The following is a 19381-nucleotide window of genomic DNA, read 5'->3' on the forward strand; positions in this document are numbered from 1 at the left end:
AGCATGGCCATGAGCTGCTCCACTGTATATACGGTGCTACATTATCATCTGTGCATGCACATATGCTGCCACATCATCCTACAGAAACTGGAAGAGATTTTTGGTGCAGATTTCACATTTCTATCGTCTTTTGTTGCTTTCCTGTGACTGGTCAAAAGTGCACCATGACTTTACAGACACACTGTATTTTCCCCTGGAAACAGCAATACCAGCAAAGGGAAACAGGACACCAGCCAAACAAGCTCTCCTGCGGCACTCAGAGCTGAGTCAGTTAGAAGGAGGGAGCTTTTTGGACTACAGTATTTAGTGTTAGGGTTTGAGCTGCAGTGCCCCCACCTACACAGCTGAGGGCTCTCTGGAGGGCAGTGGTGGTGGGACGCAGAAGGTCGGTTCCTTTGGCAAGATCGGTAGCTGGCTGGCCACAACTGAGGCCTGGGCATGAGCTCAGTCTTGCCCGGCAGGGGTGTGTGTGTGTGTGCAAAAGTGGTCAGGCCCAGCTGTGGGCCAGCCTGCAATACAGCTTGCAGGGGAAGGGTAGGAGCCTAGAAAAGGGCGGAGACCTGCTGCTGAGCAAGGGGGCATGGGTGCACAGCCTCACCCAGCCTGCGGAACTGAGGCTTGTGACCCATTGTGCGAGCTGGCTCCTCCAGCGGGCGTGGGGTGAAAGCCCAGAAACAGGCAGAGCACCACAGCTGAGCAAAGGTGCTCACCCCTGCCTGTAGTGCCGAGGTTTGCAGCCCAGCCATGGCTCATAACCTCACCCATGGAAACAAAGAAAAGGCAGAGGCTGCTGAGGCTTGTAGACCCAGGAATGTGATCACAACCCCTCTTGTGGAGGAGAGGCAGAAACTGCAGCAACAGCCCCAGTGGGCTGGCACTGGCAATGCCCATACCCGAATGCCCTAGGCAGCAGTGGTAGAGGGGGTGGCAGGCCTGCTGACAGATCACACGTAGGGAACACAGAGGCCACACACATTGGACTCCAGAGGCCAAAATCTTCTTATACACAGAGAGTATGACAAGGCAAGAAATGCAACACAAATAAATCAAGAGAAATCCCCAGATAAGGACCTGAATGAGTCAGATATAACCAAATTACCAGATGCAGAGTTTAAAATAATGATTATTAGGATGATCAAAGATATTAGAACAACAATAAATGGTCATTACAAACACCTAAATAAAAAGATAGCAAATATAAAAAAGGGCATTGAAACAATAAAAATGAATCAATCAGAAATGACAAATACAATAACAGAAATGAAGAAAAAAAATGGAAGGAATTAAAAGCAGGATGGATGAAGCTGAGGATTTAATCAGCAAGTTAGAGGACAAGATAAATGAAGGCATGGAAGCAGAACAGAAAAAAGAAAAGAGACTCAAAAAGTCTGAGGAAACTCTAAGACAGCTCTGTGACAACATGAAGAGAAATAACATCTGCATCATAGGGGTTCCTAAAGACAAAGAGAAAGAACAAGGGATAGAGACTTTGTTCAAACATATCATAGCTGAAAACTTCCCTAAATTAATTCAGGAAAAAGACACACAAGTTCAAAAAGCACAGAGAACTCCATTGAAGAGAAACCCAAAAAAATCTACACCAAGACATCATAATTAAAATAATAAAGCTAAGTGATAAAGAGAAAATATTAAAAGCTGCTAGATAAAAAAAGACTATCACCTACAAAGGAGCCCCATAAGGAGCCCTGACTTCTCAACAGAAACACTTGAGGCCATTAGGAAATGGCAAAAAATATTCAAAGTAATACAGAACAAGAGCCTACAACCAAGACTACTTTATCCAGCAAGGCTATCATTTAAAATTGAAGGAGAAATAAAAAGCTTCCCAGACAAAAAAAAAGCCTCAAGGAATTTACTATAACCAAACCAATGCTGCAAGAAATGCTAATGGGTCTATTGTAAACAGATCAGAGGGGAAAAAGAATATAGTAAAAGAGGAATACAAGTTTAAAGAATAAAAAGGCAATAAATAATTACATATCAATAATAACCTTAAATGTAAATAGGTTAAATGATCTGATCAAAAGACATAGAGTAGTTGTGTGGATAAGAAAACAGGACCCATACATAGGCTGTCTACAACAGACACACCTTAAAACAAAAAATGCACATAAGCTGAAGGTAAAAGGATGGAAAAACTATTTCATGAAAATGAAAATTTAAAAAAAGCTGGGGTAGCAATACTTATATCAGACAAAATGGACTTAAAACCAAGGCTATAGTAAGCAATAAAGAAGGTAACTACATAATGATAAAGGGAGCAATCCAACCGGAAGATATAACCATTATGTATATCTACTCACCTAAAATAGCAGCACCTAAATATATAAAGCAGATTTTTATGGATATAATGGGCGAGATCAGTAGCAATACTATAATAGTAAGGGATTTCAATACCCCACTAACATCACTAGATAGATCCTCAAGAAATAAAATTAACAAAGAAACAGCAGACTAAAGGACACACTAGATCAACTGAATTTAATAGATATCTTCAGAATCTTTCACCCTAAAGCAGCAGAATATACATTCTTATCAAGTGTTCATGGTACATTCTCTAGGATAGACCATATGTTAGGGCACAAAAGTGATCTCAACAAATTTAAGAAGAATGAAATCATATCAAGCATCTTCTCAGATCACAATGGCATGAAACTGGAAATCAACCACAAGAGAAAAACTGAAGAATACTCAAACACATGGAAACTAAATAGCATGTTATTAAATAACAAATAGGTTAACAATGAGATAAAAGAAGAAATTAAAAAATTCCTAGAAATTGATGATAATGAGCATACATCAACAGAAAATTTATGGAATGCAGCAAAAGCAGTCCTGAGAGGGAAGTTCATAGCATTACTGGCATACCTTAAGAAGCTAGAAAAAGCTCAAGTAAACAATTTGACCCTGCATCTAAAAGAACAGCAAGTAAATCCCAGAGGTAGTAGAAGGAAGGAAATAATAAAGATCAGAGCAGAAATAATTGACATAGAGGCTAAAGAAACAATATAGAGGATCAATGAAACCGGGAGCTGGTTCTTTGAAAAAATAAACAATATTGATAAACCTTTAACTAGACTCACCAAGAAAAAAAGAGAGAAGACTCAAATAAATAAATTTAGAAATGAGAGTGGAGAAATAACAACAGACACAACAGAAATACAAAATATTGTAAGAAAATACTATAAAAAACTATATGCCAAAAATTTAGACAACCTAGATAAAATAGACTAATTCTTGAAACATATAATCTTCCAAAAATTAATCTGGAAGAATCAGAAAACCTAAACAGACTGATTACAACAAATGAGATCAAAACAGTTATCAAAAAACTTACAACAAAGAAAAGTCCTGGGCCTGATGGCTTCACAAGTGAATTCTACCAAATATTCTAAGAAGAACTAACTCTTATTCTTCTCAAGCTATTTCAAAAATTTCAAAAGAAAGGAAGACTTCCAAGCTCCTTTTATGAGGTGAGCATAATTCTGATTGCAAAAGCAGGCAAAGACAACACAAAGAAAGAAAATTATAGGCCAATATCCCTGAAAAATTTAGATGCTAAAATCCTCAACAAAATATTAGCAAACTGGATCCAGCAATATATGAAAAAAATCATACACCATGATCAATCGGGATTTATTCTGGGGAGGCAAGGCTGGTACAATATTTGCAAATCAAACAATTTGATTCATCACATAAACAAGAGTAAGGACAAAAATCACATGATAATTCCAATAGATGCAGAAAAGGCATTTGATAAAATCCAGCACCCATTCATGATCAAAACTCTCAGCAAAGTGGAAATACAGGAAACATACCTCAACATGATAAAGGACATCTATGACAAACCCACAGCCAACATCATACACAATAGGCAAAAATTAAAAGCAATCACATTAAGATCAGAAACAAGGCAGGGGTGCCCCCTTTCACCACTCTTATTCAACATAGTTCTGGAAGTCCTAGGCACAGCAATCACACAAGAAGAAGAAATAAAAGGCATCTAAATTAGAAAAGAATAAGGAAAACTATCATTATTTGCAGATGATATGATATTGTATATAGAAAACCCTAAAGTGTCAGTCAAAAAACTACTGGACCTGAAAAATGAATTCAGCAAGGTGGCAGGACATAAAATTAATATTCAGAAATCAGAGGCATTTTTATACACCAACAATGAACTGTCAGAAAGATAAATTAATGAAACAATCCCCTTCACTATTGCAACCAAAAAAATAATGTACTTAGGAGTAAGTTTAACCAAGGAGATTAATGACTTGTACTCGGATAATTATAAAACAGTGATAAAAGAAATCAAGGAATATACAAACAAGTGGAAGCATATACCGTGCTCATGGTTAGGAAGAATAAAGATCATTAAAATGTCTATATTACCCAAAGCAATTTATGAATTCAATGCAATACCAATTAAAATATCAATGCTATACTTCAAAGATATAGAACACATATTCCAAAAATTTATATGGAACCAAAAATTAACATAAATAACCTCAGCAATCTTGAAAAGGAAGAATAAAGTGGGAGGTATCACACTTTCTGTTATGAAGTTATACTACAAGGCCACTGTACTCAAAGCAGCCTGGTACTGGCATAAGAACAGGCACATAGATCAATGGAACAGAACAGAGAACCCAGAAATAAACCCACACCTTTATAGACAACTGATATTTGACAAAGGAGGTAAGACAATGGAGTAAAGACAGCCTCTTTAACAAATAGTGTTGGGAAAATTGGACATCTACCTGCAAAAAAAGTGAAACTAGATCACCGACTTACACCATTCACAAAAATAAACTCAAAATGGATAAATGACTTAAATGTAAGCTGTGAAACCATAAGCATCTTAGAAGAAAACATAGGCAGTAAGCTCTTCATCATCTCTCTTAGTAATATATTTGCCGATTTATCTCCACGGGCAAGTGAAATAAAAGACAGGATAAATAAATGGGACTATATCAAACTACTAAGCTTTTGCACAGCTAAAAATAATAAGAACAGAATAAAAAGACAAACTACACAATGGGAGAACATATTCAACAATACATCTGATAAGGGGTTATTAACCAAAATTTATAAAGAACTTGTAAAACTCAACACCAGGAAGACAAAGAATTCAAACAAAAAATGGGCAAAATAAGTGAATATACACTTCTTCAAAGAGGACCTAGAGATGGCCAATAGGCAGATGAAAAATGTTCAACATCACTAATCATTAGAGAAATGCAAATTAAAACCACAATGAGATATCACCTCACACCAGTCAGAATGGTGCTTATCAACAAAACAACACAGAATAAATGCTGGCGAGGATGTGGAGAAAAGGGAACCCTCCTGCACTGCTGGTGGGAGTGTCGACTGGTGCAGCCACTATGAAAAAAAGTATGGAGATTCCTCAAAAAATTAAAAATGGAACTGCCTTTTGACCCAGCTATCCCACTTTTAGGAATATACCCCAAGAACACCATAGCACTGTTCCAAAAGAAGAAATGCACCCCACGTTTATGGCAGCATTGTTCACAATAGCGAAGATCTGGAAGCAGTTCAAGTGTCCATCAGTGGACAAGTGGATTAAAAAGCTTTGATACATATATACTATGGAATACTACTCAGCCATAAGAAATGATGACATCGGATCATTTACAACATGGATGGACCTTGATAATATTATACTGAATGAAATAAATAAATCAGAAAAAACTAAGAACTATATGATTCCATACACAGGTGGGAGATAAAAACAAGACTCAGAGACATGGACAAGAAGAAGGTGGTGGTTACGGGGTGGGGGGAAGAGGCAGGAGGGAGGGGGGCACAAATAAAACCAGATAGAAGGTGACGGAAGACAATTTGACTTTGGGTGATGGGTATGCAACATAATCAAATTTCAAAATAACCTGGAAATGTTTTCTCTGAACATATGTACCCTGAATTATCAATGTCACCCCATTAAAATTAATAAGAAAAATAAAATAAAATAAAAAAATATAATGCTTAGATATTTTCAATTATATTCATAATGTGTTGTTTCTTAATTTTAATTGAAGGTACGTACATAAATGTTCATTATAGAACTATTCTTAATATGTATCTACATAATATGTTTTATTCAAAAATTAAATGCAGGTTTAGTTTTATACATACATATATAATAAGGTATTAGTCCATCATGTTTTATATATTAGTATATATTTTATATATTAAAATATTTCCAAAAATTTTTTTATTTTATATCTCACAAAAACTTTTTTTTATGTGTAGGTATTCATATCTATTTTTTGTTTTAATTTCTTCAATTATTTTATATTTACACTATTTCTATCCTGATATAAAATAAACATTTGGTTATAAGTGCTTCTTTATCTTTTTATTTTCCCCAAATATGTAACTACTTAATCCCATGAAACTAATTTTGGTAAGTGCTATTAAATTAGGTTTACATTTCCTTTTCAGTAAACCAACTTTCCTAACTCTAGGTCTTAAACAACCACCTTTTCCCCATTAATGATTAACACCTACTTTACATGTTTTTAAATCCTAATATAAATTTTATTACATTCAGTTTTGTGATTTACACCAGTCTTAAGGTTTGGGAATTAATTTTGTTAATGGTACAGGCTGAAACATAAATTCTTTATCAGTCTGGAACCTATGGTGGATGGGGAAAATAACTCAGAATTCTGGGAAATAATGAGAATTAAGGGAATTTAATTCCTAGGACTAAGATCTTGGGATCCTGTTTTCTTTCCTGCTAGACGCCTCCTTGAATTGGAAGATGTGGAGAAATAGGGCCCAACTCTTGCCTCAGGGATTGGATGGAAATTAGATCAGTTTGTCACTTAAGCAAAGTTTTTTCTAGTTCCTTTGTACATGTGGGTCAAATGAAGTATGAATGCTTCCTGTTACCAGACATGAATCACATGGAGAGAACAACTGGTATTACATCATTTTGTCCCTGTCTAAGAGAAAATTCTCGAACCAGGGCTGCCTTTGGAGTGATCAGCCCTCGGTGAGGCAGCATCATGTCATAGAATATGGGAGACACTGAAATGCCCATGAAAGGAGCCATCAGAAACTCAGTTCTGCCACTTAGCTTCATCCAATTTCAGTAGAAAAGTGCTCCCACATGTGAGACTATGCTCCTTTCCCCTAATCTTCAAGCCGGATCAGAAAATATGATACATTTAGGAAACTGGAAGAGAGACAAATACCAGGCAGGAAACAAGGTACAAGGACAAGCTCTTTTTGCCATGAACAGCCAGCCCACTCAACTGACAGATATGTCATTCATCAAGTTTGCCATTGTGCCTGTTTCTCAGTCTGCATATTCTAAGGTTTGAACTGAGGCCAGGACTGTGATTTTAAATGACAAATTACTTTCTATTACTCGGGAAGAGCCGTAAAGTCACTAGGTTATTTCATGTCTTCATCTAGGAATTAGAAGGCCATCCTATTGAGTAAAATGTTAAGAACAGTAGCATATAATAAAAAGTTATATTTTCATTATATTCTACAAGCTAGGCTTGCTTTACATGAGGGATACAGATATTATCTGCCTGAAGAATGCTTGGGTGGCTAGATAGGTCTTCACAGAAGGATGAGATTGGAAGTGAGCCTTCAAGGACGGATAGAATTGCAAAATGTCCAGATAATGGAGAGGAAATCAAAGCCAACCTCATATAGAGGAAAGAGCAAGTACTGGGGCTAATAATAGTAGTAGTGCCAGTAGTAGCAGTAACAGTACATATAAAATAATAGTAGAATATAGCCTTTATTAAAAGACTTAAAATATTCTGGATACTGCGCTATGGATAATAAATGCTACTGCTTCCCACATAAAAGTCATCAGGATGTACAAGTCTCAGTTCTATCTAGGGAAGGGTGAGTTGTTCAGTGTGTCAGGGACATGGGTTTCACAGGGCAGTACAAATGGTGAACCTTAGAAATTAAGTTGGGAACATTTTCTGCCGGATCTTAAATGTAGTACTTAATAAGCATATGCATTGCTCAGCAGAGAGCCACTGTTTTTCAGAAGTGGAGTGACAAGTTCATAAATGTGACATAGGGAGTGTATTTGGGGAAAAAGTGTAGAGGGTTTATCAGAGCTGGAAAGGGAAGAAATAGGCAAAGTTTTCAGGGATCTTAGCGCAAGAGCAATATTTACACCCAAAAGTGCCTGGGACTAAACTGATTGCAGAAGTAGTGGGTAGGAAATGTGTATTTTAAAATATTTTCCTTTTCTGTTTTATTTATATATTCACTTTTTCTTCTCTCTCTCTCTCTCTCTCTCATGTGTGTGTGTAAGAGGAAGGATTTTTTGGAGGGTAGGTAAGCAGTAGCAGGATGGGTGCACAGAGGGAGAGGAACATGGAGGACCCGGTTGGAGCCTTCAAGGTGACCAGAAACCCCAGAATTCTGAAGCAATATTTAGAAAAAGAAATTAGAGCCTTGTACAGCAATGCTTGGCCCAGATGACACAGGACAAAGCGGAGCTGAGGGCATTTGTTTCTCTCACAGGCTCACCCCCATTCACCTCAATTCAGGCCAGAATGCTCCCTCTGCCTCTGAGGTTCCAAGGCCTGCAGGGGACACCGTAGAAGAGAACAGAGGCAACCCAAGAAGAAAAAGTCCTTTCGGAACAAACTTCTGAACAAACTCCTTGTTTATTGTCTTATATCAATCAGAGAGCACCCTCTAAGAAGACAGGATGAGAAGTGGCTTAAGGGCTTTGACCTGAGGGTTTGAGGAGAGCCACAAAGATAGGATCCACACCAGCCAGTGGATGGGAATTTGGGGGAGAACTGGCATTTCTGGAGTCCAGAGAGGATATTGTTCTCACAAGTTCAGAGTCTCTTCTGGGTCCACTCAGACTCTGAGGTAAGTCTCTGAGAGGGGAGATGACATCCTTGACAGTTTGCTTTCCTAAGTCAGTTCTGCTTGGCTGAGGGTCCACTTCAACAGCAGCCTCCAGAGGACTGACCACTGCCCCCTCCGCAGCAGCTGGAGCCCCCTCCGCAGCAGCCTCCAGAGGACTGACCACTGCTCCCTCCGCAGCAGCTGGAGCCCCCTCCGCAGCAGCTGGAGCTCCCCGAGGGCTGGAGGCAGCACTCAGAGCTTCGGTGTCTGAGGCGGAGAGACCTGCGGTGCCTGTGGTGGCTCAGGCAGCAGCCACCACCCCCAGAGCTGTGGCCACAGCAGCCACCACCCCCAGAGCTATGGCCACAGCAGCCCCCAGAGCTGACACTGCAGCAGGAAGAGACTGGCGGGCACTTGGGGGGACACTTAGGAGGGCATTTTGGGGTGGGGCACTTGGGTGTGCACTTGGGCGGGCACTTGGGAGGGGGCTGGCACTGCTGCTGGTTCTGCTGGCAGGACATCTTGAGGAGCGGGTAGACGGGCGTTCAGGAGCTGAGGGAGAGTCAGACAGAGAGTCAGCCCTACACACAGGCCATCCCTGTCCCTGACTTTTTGGCATCATTTCTACTATATGTATTTAAATACCTTGTTTAGGATCAGTCTGAGAAAACAAATCCCTTTCACTGTTATCATTTCTAATACTGTACCTGGCAGTGTCTCCTCTGTACCACAGCTTACCCCTTTAAAGTAGGAAGGTATCATCATTTGTTTTACCAGTTGGAAAACTGAGACCAAATGATGCTAAGAAAATGAAGAACAAAGTTCTTCCCTTATGCCATCCAAATGCTGAAACCGTTCGACAGAGACTAATTTAGAACTGCAATATTTCCTTCATGGATAAACATGTCTTGTGAAAATAACACTCTAAATAGTTTTATATTTTAGACTCTGGTAACATCAGCTTAGAAACAAACCTTGGCCATTTCCTGGCTGGCTCATTTTATTCAACAGGAAGTGAGTAGTTTTCTTGACTCATAGACTGATTCTCTGATCTTTTCAGAAATACCACCTCTTAACCAATATCTTAGCCTAGTGATTATTCAACTTCCTGTGTTTTTTTCAACTCCAGAGTTTTAAAATGCGATCCCAGGCCCTGTCTTATACCCATGTGTGCAGCAATCCCTTAAATGCTTCTGATCTACTCCTCATTTGAGAATCGCTATCCCCAAATTGTACCTTCAGGGGATACAGTGGTATCTTAAAGGTAAACTTCTTTCTGAAACCTCTCTGGGACATCAGAGCAGTCAGAGGTCTCCTTCCCTCATCCTGAGAGTCCTGCACAGGTACAAACAGGCTCCTTCAAGCACACAAAGCTTTTGCTAGAACATTGTGCTCTTATAGTCTTCCTGCCTGTTCCTGGCTCCCTTCTTCTGGACCTGCTCTCTTTCTAATACTATAAACTCCAACCCCCACTCTCCCAGGCTTTCCCCTCACCCTCCTGCTCTGGTCTGAGTGTCCCTCTGTGGAAAGCCTGTTTCTTCCCCAGTGGACACTTACCAGGTACACAAGCAGCACAGGGTCTGTAACCACCTCAGGAGGGAGTGATGGAGGTGCTGTGTCCCCAAGGCCCTTTTATCTTGGCCTTGGGCTCCACTCCAGTGGGTGAGACAGAGCGTGAGCATGAGAAGACTGCCTCCTGTCACCCCCACTGTCCTGTGACAGAGATGACTGGCAGTTCCTCCCTGCCTCCCTCCATGGGACTCAGTCCATCCCCACCATCAATGCCTCATCCTCCTGACAGCCATTTCGCCATCACACCTCCTTCTTGGAGTTTGGCCTTTTAAATCTTCATGTTCTATAGCCCTGATGGTCTGCTTTGAGCTAAGACTCACAGAGACTTTTCTTTATTTAAGTAGGATTTAATTTTATAAAAATGTCTTCCTGATTCAAGTGACAGAGAGTAGTTCTAAGAACAAAGTAAAATATCCTGTTTCCTACCATCCAAAAGTAAGTATTAAACATGCTCATCTGTATCCTTCTATTTGCCCTTAAAATGGTATCTTGACATTTTCACATTTTTACCATATATATACCATTTTTATCATATATATATACACATACACATATGTGTACAAATGTGCATTATATATACTGTAGAAACAAATATGTAATTTATAGAAACATGAAATGATATGAATATGAGAGTGAATTATATATATACATATATATGTATATTATGCATATACATATACTTACTAGCCTCATTTCTCTCATTCAGTTTCCTGAAATACAAAAGAAATGATAAAAATTACTCTCAACAGTGCTGTGAGGGTCAACAGAATCATGGACAGACAATGTCTGGAAAAGGTCCTGTAATATGGTGGCCCTTCATGTGTGAACTCTCCATCTATAATAAAAAGAGGATACATTTTTTTAAAATTCACAGCCATTTTTCAGGAGAGATGCATCTGATCTATAAATAGCCTTTTTTCTCAATTGAGTTCTTTCATATAACAATTTTTATATAACAATATCCCTGTATATGAACTAGAGAGAGAATCGGCATTGCTTGGCACAGTAGAATGAGATTTGTTTCCCAAGGCTCTGACACAGGGGAAGACGGGGAGCCCATAAATGTGGAAACAGAAAGAAGAGACAGTGTAAGGGCCACGCCTGGGGCACATGTCAGGGAGGACCCTGTGGAAATGATCCTGCCGCTCAGGCCCCAAGTAGAGGAGACAGGAAGACCATTCAGAACATGAGGGTTTGAGATTCAGCAGGAATCTCGAGTGTTACTGCTCTGTTCCTACATAGACACCAGGGATACTGAAGATGTTTTTTTGTATTTGAACATTTTTAGAAGATTAAGATAAAGACTAAAGTTAATTTGCTATGTGGCTGGTACTTTTTCCAAGCTTGGAGGGCAATATTATAAAAAACCTAACCCAATTAATTAGATAAGCAATTTTTAACTGGTGTGCCACGAGAATTTTTAAAACATGCAATACTTGACTATTTGGTCAGGGGCATAGATCTCTTTTTCCTTAGATTGTCAAATTTAAAAAAGTGACAATAGCCAACACAAAAATAGCCATCTGGTGTGAATGAATCAAATTATATCTGTTTTTTTGTCAGATCAGAAAAAAAAAATTTTTTTTTGGTGTGCTGCAGAATTTTGGTAATTAGTTTATGTGTGTCCTGAGATGGAGAAGATTGAAAATCACTGACTTAGATGAAGGCATCTCAGACCTATGGGTAATTACAAGAAAAAAATCTTCCCTCCAGAATAATTTTCTAAAGTCTGGAATAAGATATGTGGGTTAGACTGATTATATTTGAAAGATTATACATATGTATAAATGCATGTAAACATAGAGATATAGAGATATAAATATGGACACAGATATATAGACACAGAATCTATTTTTCTATTGTTCTCAGCATCAGATATCTTAAGGTGTGTGGCCTTCCCCAAAGTTCCACTGCCTCCCATCTGTGTATTTTCTCTTTGATTCTAATCTTCACTGGGATCCAAAAGTTTAATTTCTCTATCATTCTCTACTCCAGAAATGATTAGCCCTGACCTTTAAGGAAGCCCCATACAAGGCTTTGCAGTGTGTTCAGGGTAAGGACATTCAAAGCTGTGTGCAATGTGACCCAGAACAATTTCTGTTTTGCTTTCCAAGAAGAACTGGTATTTTGATGCTACTGTAAACCTGTCTCTTCCTACCCTACTCCTATGCTTTATTCCATGATATTATCTTTGTGAGACAATGTGGTTCAAGTCCTACTTGCTCCATTATCCTTTTTGTGACGTATCTTACAAATGAGGTTTTAAGAAATCTTTTAAAAGGACAATTGTGCCCTGTTTTTATTCCCCATCAGCATCTAGTACGAGGTTGTTCACAAATGGTGGTTTTAAAAACCCTTTCACTACATTAGCAATGACTTTATAGTTTACAAATAGCCATTGCTTCTGACTTAGGTTATCTTTCTATGGGAACCACACTCTGAGACACAGGGAGGCGTGGTGGCAACATCACTTTGTAGAGATAGATCTGCCACTGTCTCATCAGGCATGGCATTTGCTCAGGTTGTTCCAATGGGCTTAGTTATGGGGGTGTGGCCAGGATAGCCATGCCTTGGCTCACACAGGAGCCCAGCTTCTGATTCCTAAAATAATGGGGTGAAGAGGTCATCTGGGCCACGCCTCTGCCTCAAGAGAGGGCAGCAACCAAACAATCGATCTATCGTTATAACCATAGCATTTGAACTGAGGTCTTTCATACATTTTCATTTAGAATGGACGTTTGACTGGCCCTTTGGCCTTGGACATTAGTTATCAATGGTTCTGAAACAGTTTAAAAAACATTTTGACTAGCAAAGGCTTTCTAAGGTGACACATTTATCTAAGAGGTCTGTCTTTACCTCTTCATTCTCTCATCTCAGGAGCCTGGGGGTGGGCACTGCTGAGAGTTTATGGGAAATAATTCAGACTGAATTAATTTTTCTCTGTTTTTCCACTCTCCTTCCTTCTGAACTATAAACTAACACTTTTACAAATTTTAGAGTTTTTCCTTCCTGAAAACCTTTCTTTTAATAATAAAATATAAAAAAATGTCCTAAATAAATAGAAAATATAAATAACTGTTGCTTAATTATTAAACAGTGGAAGGTATTTTTTATATAAATAAATTTTTATTTTAATAGGGTGACATCAATAAATCAGGGTACATATATTCAAAGAAAACATTTCCAGGTTATCTTGTCATTTAGTTCTGTTGCATACCCATCACCCAAAGGGAGATTGTCCTCCGTCACCCTCTATCCAGTTTTCTTTGTACCCCTCCCTCTCCCCCTCCCCTCTCCCTCCTTCCCTCCCCCTACCCCCCGTAACCACCCCACTCCTGTCCATGTCAGTGGAAGGTATTTTAAGAATGGCATAAATCCTATAGTATATAAAGAAAGGGATTGATAAATTAAATTACATAATAGTTAAATTTTATATAATATAAAGTATCACATATAAGGCCAAAAGACAAATCAACTGGGGAAAAAACAAACACACATGCCTAGTAAAAAATGACTATTTCTAAGATGTAAATCTATCTTACAAATCCAAAAATAAATAAACATACAAAAGCATAATGGTCAAAGGTTACAGATCTCTCTCTCTGTCTCTCTCTCTCTCTCTCTCTCTCTCTTTCTCTCACAAACACACACACACACACACACATTGTATTAGTCAGACATCTTCAGAGAAACAGAACTAATAAAATGTATACCAATATAGGCAGAGGTTTATTTTAGGAAATTGTCTCACACAATTGTTGGAGGGTGCAAGTCTGAGATCTACATAGCAAGCTGGCAGGCTGAAGACTCAGGGGAGAGTTGATGTTACAGCCTGTAGTCTCAAGGTCGTCTGGACGTAGAATTTCTTCTTTAGGGAACCTAGGCTTCACTTAACATTTTTAATGGATTAAATGGGGTTCACCCACATTTGGAGGGCATTTGGCTTTGCTCAGTCTACTGACTTAAATGTTAATCATATATAAAAACATACCCTAGCCAAGTTAATACATAAAATTAACCATTATAATTCACCTCTTGTCAACTTGGCACCCATACACCTTTAATCTATAATCTCCAAATAAAAACTGAGACAAGGTCACACTTCCAGCCAACATGATAAAATTATCCTGAGTAAAACTGAAAATACACTAGCCTTTTCCTCAGAAGAGGGTGCAAATCCCTTGAGTAATGCTTCTCTTATTATCAATATTCTGTAACTTAAATACTGTAATATAAAATTGAGCAATACATCAGTCAATACAGCTTATGTTATATAATAAGAGAATAAGAGTGGGGAAAAACCCAAAGATACTTGAGATATAAATACACACAGATTTATAACAATACAAGAAGGAGATACTCATATTAATTACAGTCCTGGTTGTGGTTCTTTTAACCTGGTGGGGTGACTCAATATTCATTCCTGAAGGTTCTGGACTATTAGTATTGAATCTGAGTTGTAGTTTTTCATTGGTTTTAATCACAGGATGTGATGATACTAAGGGACACACTAAGGGATCTCCTATATTCCACACATATTTTTCTTTACATACATTGTAAAATAGCAATACAATTTTTCCTTAGTCATCAAGATCAATTACTGTATCAAGCACAGTAACTTCCTTTTTGGCTTGTTGATTCAGGCAAAGTGGCCTCTTGAGGAGACCAAAGTGACCTGGTGTCAGTCTTAACTTCCAGTTCAATGGAATCATGTCTCCTGGTAGAAGCATTCCTCCCTTTGGCACTAAGACCTTTAGACTAGCAGAACTTAAGGTCAAAGGGATAAAAGCCAAATATTTTGCTAGCAGATCACTAAGGGTAATAGTGAGTGATGTCTCTCCCATTCCACCTTTTGGTTCCTGAACCTGTGTATTCTGGCTATAAAAGAAACAGAACCATATATTGAATGCTGCTGTAGAGTATATACAGCCTTCTGAAGAGCTTTTCCTCAGCCTTGCAAGGTTATTACCACCTAGCTGATGCTGTAACTAGATCTTTTAAAGACCATTCCACTGTATTATCAAGCCAGCTGCTTGAAGATGTTGGGGAACTTGGTAAGAAAGTGAATTTCATGACCATGATCCATTACCATACTTTATTTACTTTTTAGTAAGTGTCCTTCAGAGGAATATCTATCTATTATCTATCTATCTATCTATCTATCTATCTATCTATCTATCTATCTATCTATCTATCTATCTATCATCTATCTATCATCTATCTATCTATCTATCTATCTATCATCTATCTATCTATCTATCATCTATCTATCATCTATCTATCTATCTATCATCTATCTATCATCTATCTATCTATCTATCTATCTATCTATCTACCTATCATCTATCTATCTATCTATCTTTCTATCTATCTATCTATCTACCATCTATCTATTATCTATCTATCTGTCACTTGTCTATCATCTGTAAGGAATTGGCTCATAAAATTAAGAAGCCTGAGAAGTTCCAGGTTCTTCTATTTGTAAGTTGGAGACTCAAGAAATCTGGTGGTATAATTTAGTCCAAACCTGAAGGCTTAATAATCAAGGAATTAGTGGTGTAGATTCTAGTTTATGTCTGAAGGCCTGAGAACCAGGAGAACCAGGCACAAGAGAAGATCAGTGTTCTGACTCAAGCAATCATATAAGAAGTAAAAAGGACCAAATTTCTCCTTCCTCTGCCTTTTGTTCTCTTCAGGTCCTCAAAAGATTAGATAATGTTCACCCACATTGGGAAGAGTAACCTATTTTCCTGAGTCCACCAGTTCAAAAATTAATCTCATCTGGAAACACCCTTGCAGACATACTGAGAAATGTTTTCTCTGGGTCAGTAAAGTTGACAGAGAATTAACCATCACGGAAACAATGCTGTGAGGAATACCATAATAGGATGGACAAGGCATCTGTAAGTCCATAGATGAGAGCTTTAGAAGAAGCATGGCTTGAAGAGAAAGCAAATACATGTGAAAAGTCTCTATCCCAGTGAAAACAAAACACTGCCCCTTCCATGATGGACATGGTCTCTAATATAATCAATCTGACACCAGGTAGTTAGCTGATCATCTCGGGTAATTGTGCTATATTGAAAACTGAGTATTGGTCTTTACTCCTGGCATATTGGACTCTCAGCTTTTGCTGTAGACAGATCCACCTTGGTGAGTGAACTCAATGTTGCTGAACTTATGCATAACCTCCATCCTAGTCACCATGGCCACTTTGACCATGAACTCATTAGGCAATGACAAGAGTGATTGGTAAAAGAGGCTGTCTGGTACCCATAGAATAGGTCATCCTATTGATTATTGGATGAAGTCATCATCCATTTGATTATTAAAATTTTCTACTGAGGTCATTGTTTAGTGAACAGTCACATGAGATACAATTTTCTTTACCATTTTTGTTCATTTGAGAGGTCTGTCTACATATCATTTCCTCATATTTCCTTGCCACCAATCTTCTAATCATTGTTCCTTCTAAGTTCATGGCCATCCAGCCAAACCACTGGCCACAGCCCATGAATCAGCATATAATTGCATGTCTGGCCATTTCTCCTTCCAAGCAAAACAAAGGTACACTGCTTAATGTTTTTCCCACTGTGAGAATTTCCTTTCACCATTGTCCTTCAATGATGTCCCAGAAAGTGGCTATAGTGCTACAGCTGTCAACTTTCAAATGGTGTCTGCATATCGTGCACAACCATCTGTAGACCAGGCTGGTGTTTTCTCTTCTTTTTTCAGCTGATTCTAGGGAATTTCCTTGAGGATGTAGGTGCAGGCTGGGAGAGACAAGGTACTGTAGCAGGAGGTACCATGGACATTTGGACCACTTCTTCATGAACCTACTATGTCTTCAGGACTTGCTCAAGCCTGATCTCATATGTACCACTTCCATTTGACAATAGAGTGTTGCTATGTACACTTAACTTCGTGGCTTGGTGGGTCAGACGATACCCAGCTCATGAAGAGTAGAAGCTCAGTTTGTAAGGTAACTCTTATCCATGTTTATGTTTAGTTTCTACCATTAGAAAGCAAAAGCTGTTTCTCAAGATAAAAGTAGTTATCCACAGAGGATTGAAGGACTTTGCTCTAAAATTCTAAAAATATACACCATGATTCATTTATAGGGGCCTTCCAAATTCTCTAAATAGCATCTTTGTCTGCCCCTGACACTTCAAGTATCACTGGACCTACTGGATCAGATGCCCAAGTGACAGAGCAGCTTGCACACAACCTGGATATGTTGCAAGAAACTGTTCCTATTCTGAACCCCATTCAAAACTAGAATGGGGCTATTTTTGGCTCCCTGGGTAAATGGGCCAGAATAACACACCCAGGTGAAGATTATGTTACCTCCAAAATCCAAAGAGGCCCACTTGGTGTTGTGCTTAATTTTTGCTTGTTGGAGGGGCCAGATCAATGATAGGATGCAGTCAGTTCACATCTGTTTGGCAGTACCAATATCTAATTTTTTGTTGAGTTTGGCGAATCAGTTGTTAAAATGGCACTTGTAATCAGAGTTCTCTCTAAGGTGGGCACCTGGGCAGCGCCCAATGTAGAAATCACAAACTTACAATTCTTACTCTTTTTTAATATTCATCTGCACAACAGCATATTCTAAGTGCCCATAGTAATGTTCATTCCATCCATAGGTGAAAAAAATTTGATAGAACCATGCTTGTAATATTCATTTTTTCATTTCATGAAACTCATTATACTATTGATGAAGTATTACATTTTAATTCTGTCATGTTTGTTGCTTCAGTAAACAAATATCTAAAGTAAACAGAAAAAGTGCCGAACAACCAGGGAGTGACAAGCTGTCATTGGGAATAACTTAAATAACAGTTTTATTGTTTTTTGTCAGGTATTATTTAATATTTTTTATTAATATTTTAAAACTTTTTATAACATAATGTAGTTTTGAGTACCTCTTTTATTGCTTTAAAGCAGGGGTCTCAAACTCGCGGCCCGCCGAACAATTTTGTGCGGCCCGCAGACTAATCCACGAAGTTCAAAATATTTTGGATAAAATTAAGTATATATGTATATATATATACCTTTTGGTATATATGTATATATATTTTTTTTTAATAATATATATATGTTTTTTACTTAAAATGGTCATTAGGACAGAGAACCGGTGGTTAAATTATTTGAATCCCACCACTGGGCCAAATGTAACAACTTTTTCATATTAAAAGGGCTATCTTGATATGCTCCACACGACAGGACTGCCAGCAATATCACTGAGGTAGAAGGCTCCTGATTTTTTCAGTTATTTACCACTCTCTGACGTACAAATGTCTTACCAATAAATTTAGTGTAGTTGCTACTTCTTGCTATGTCCAATCAGCATATTATCATTGAGAGGTCTTGTGGAAAGGAAAGACAATCAAGATGTCTGAGAACTAAATTACGACTTAGCTGGAAGGCGATAGACTCCTGAGGAAGGACAGTGGACCTGTATTGCTGGACTTGCCAGCTGAAAACAGACTCTGCTTCTGGAGGTTTTTACTAAGAGGTGTGGAGAAAAAACACATTTGCCAGGTAATTAGTTTCATACCAGTTACCAGGGGATGTGTTAACTAGCTCAAGCAATGAAACCACATCTTGTCCAGCACCTGCAGCTGCAGGTGGACTCACCACCTGGTCCAGCTTATAAGAACTTGCTATCATTCTTCAAGATCCATTTGTTTTCTGCACAGGCCAAATAGGTGAGTAGAAAAGGGAATCATCATCTTTGCATCCTTCAAGTCCTTCATAGTAACACTCCTGAAATGTGGTTATGATTTTGTTTTATTGTTTCTAGGCTGATGCGGTACTAATGGCTTCCATTTGATCTCTTGCACCATCGTAGTTCGCCTTTCACAGGTCAGAGAAACAGTGTGAGGATTTTTCTAGTTGCTAAGTATGTCTG

The 19381-nt window shown here is 38.5% G+C and overlaps 2 pseudogenes; both read right to left on the minus strand.

Annotated features, from left to right (window-relative positions):
• Positions 1 to 11236: 11236 nt before the first annotated feature.
• LOC136392090 (uncharacterized) lies at positions 11237 to 15521 on the minus strand (annotated as a pseudogene).
• A 1423-nt stretch (positions 15522 to 16944) lies between these two features.
• Positions 16945 to 17891, minus strand: LOC136392091 (uncharacterized; annotated as a pseudogene).
• Positions 17892 to 19381: the final 1490 nt, after the last annotated feature.

This window comes from Saccopteryx leptura, chromosome 2 (genome assembly GCF_036850995.1).
Source record: "Saccopteryx leptura isolate mSacLep1 chromosome 2, mSacLep1_pri_phased_curated, whole genome shotgun sequence".
NCBI classification, from domain to species: Eukaryota; Metazoa; Chordata; class Mammalia; order Chiroptera; family Emballonuridae; genus Saccopteryx; species Saccopteryx leptura.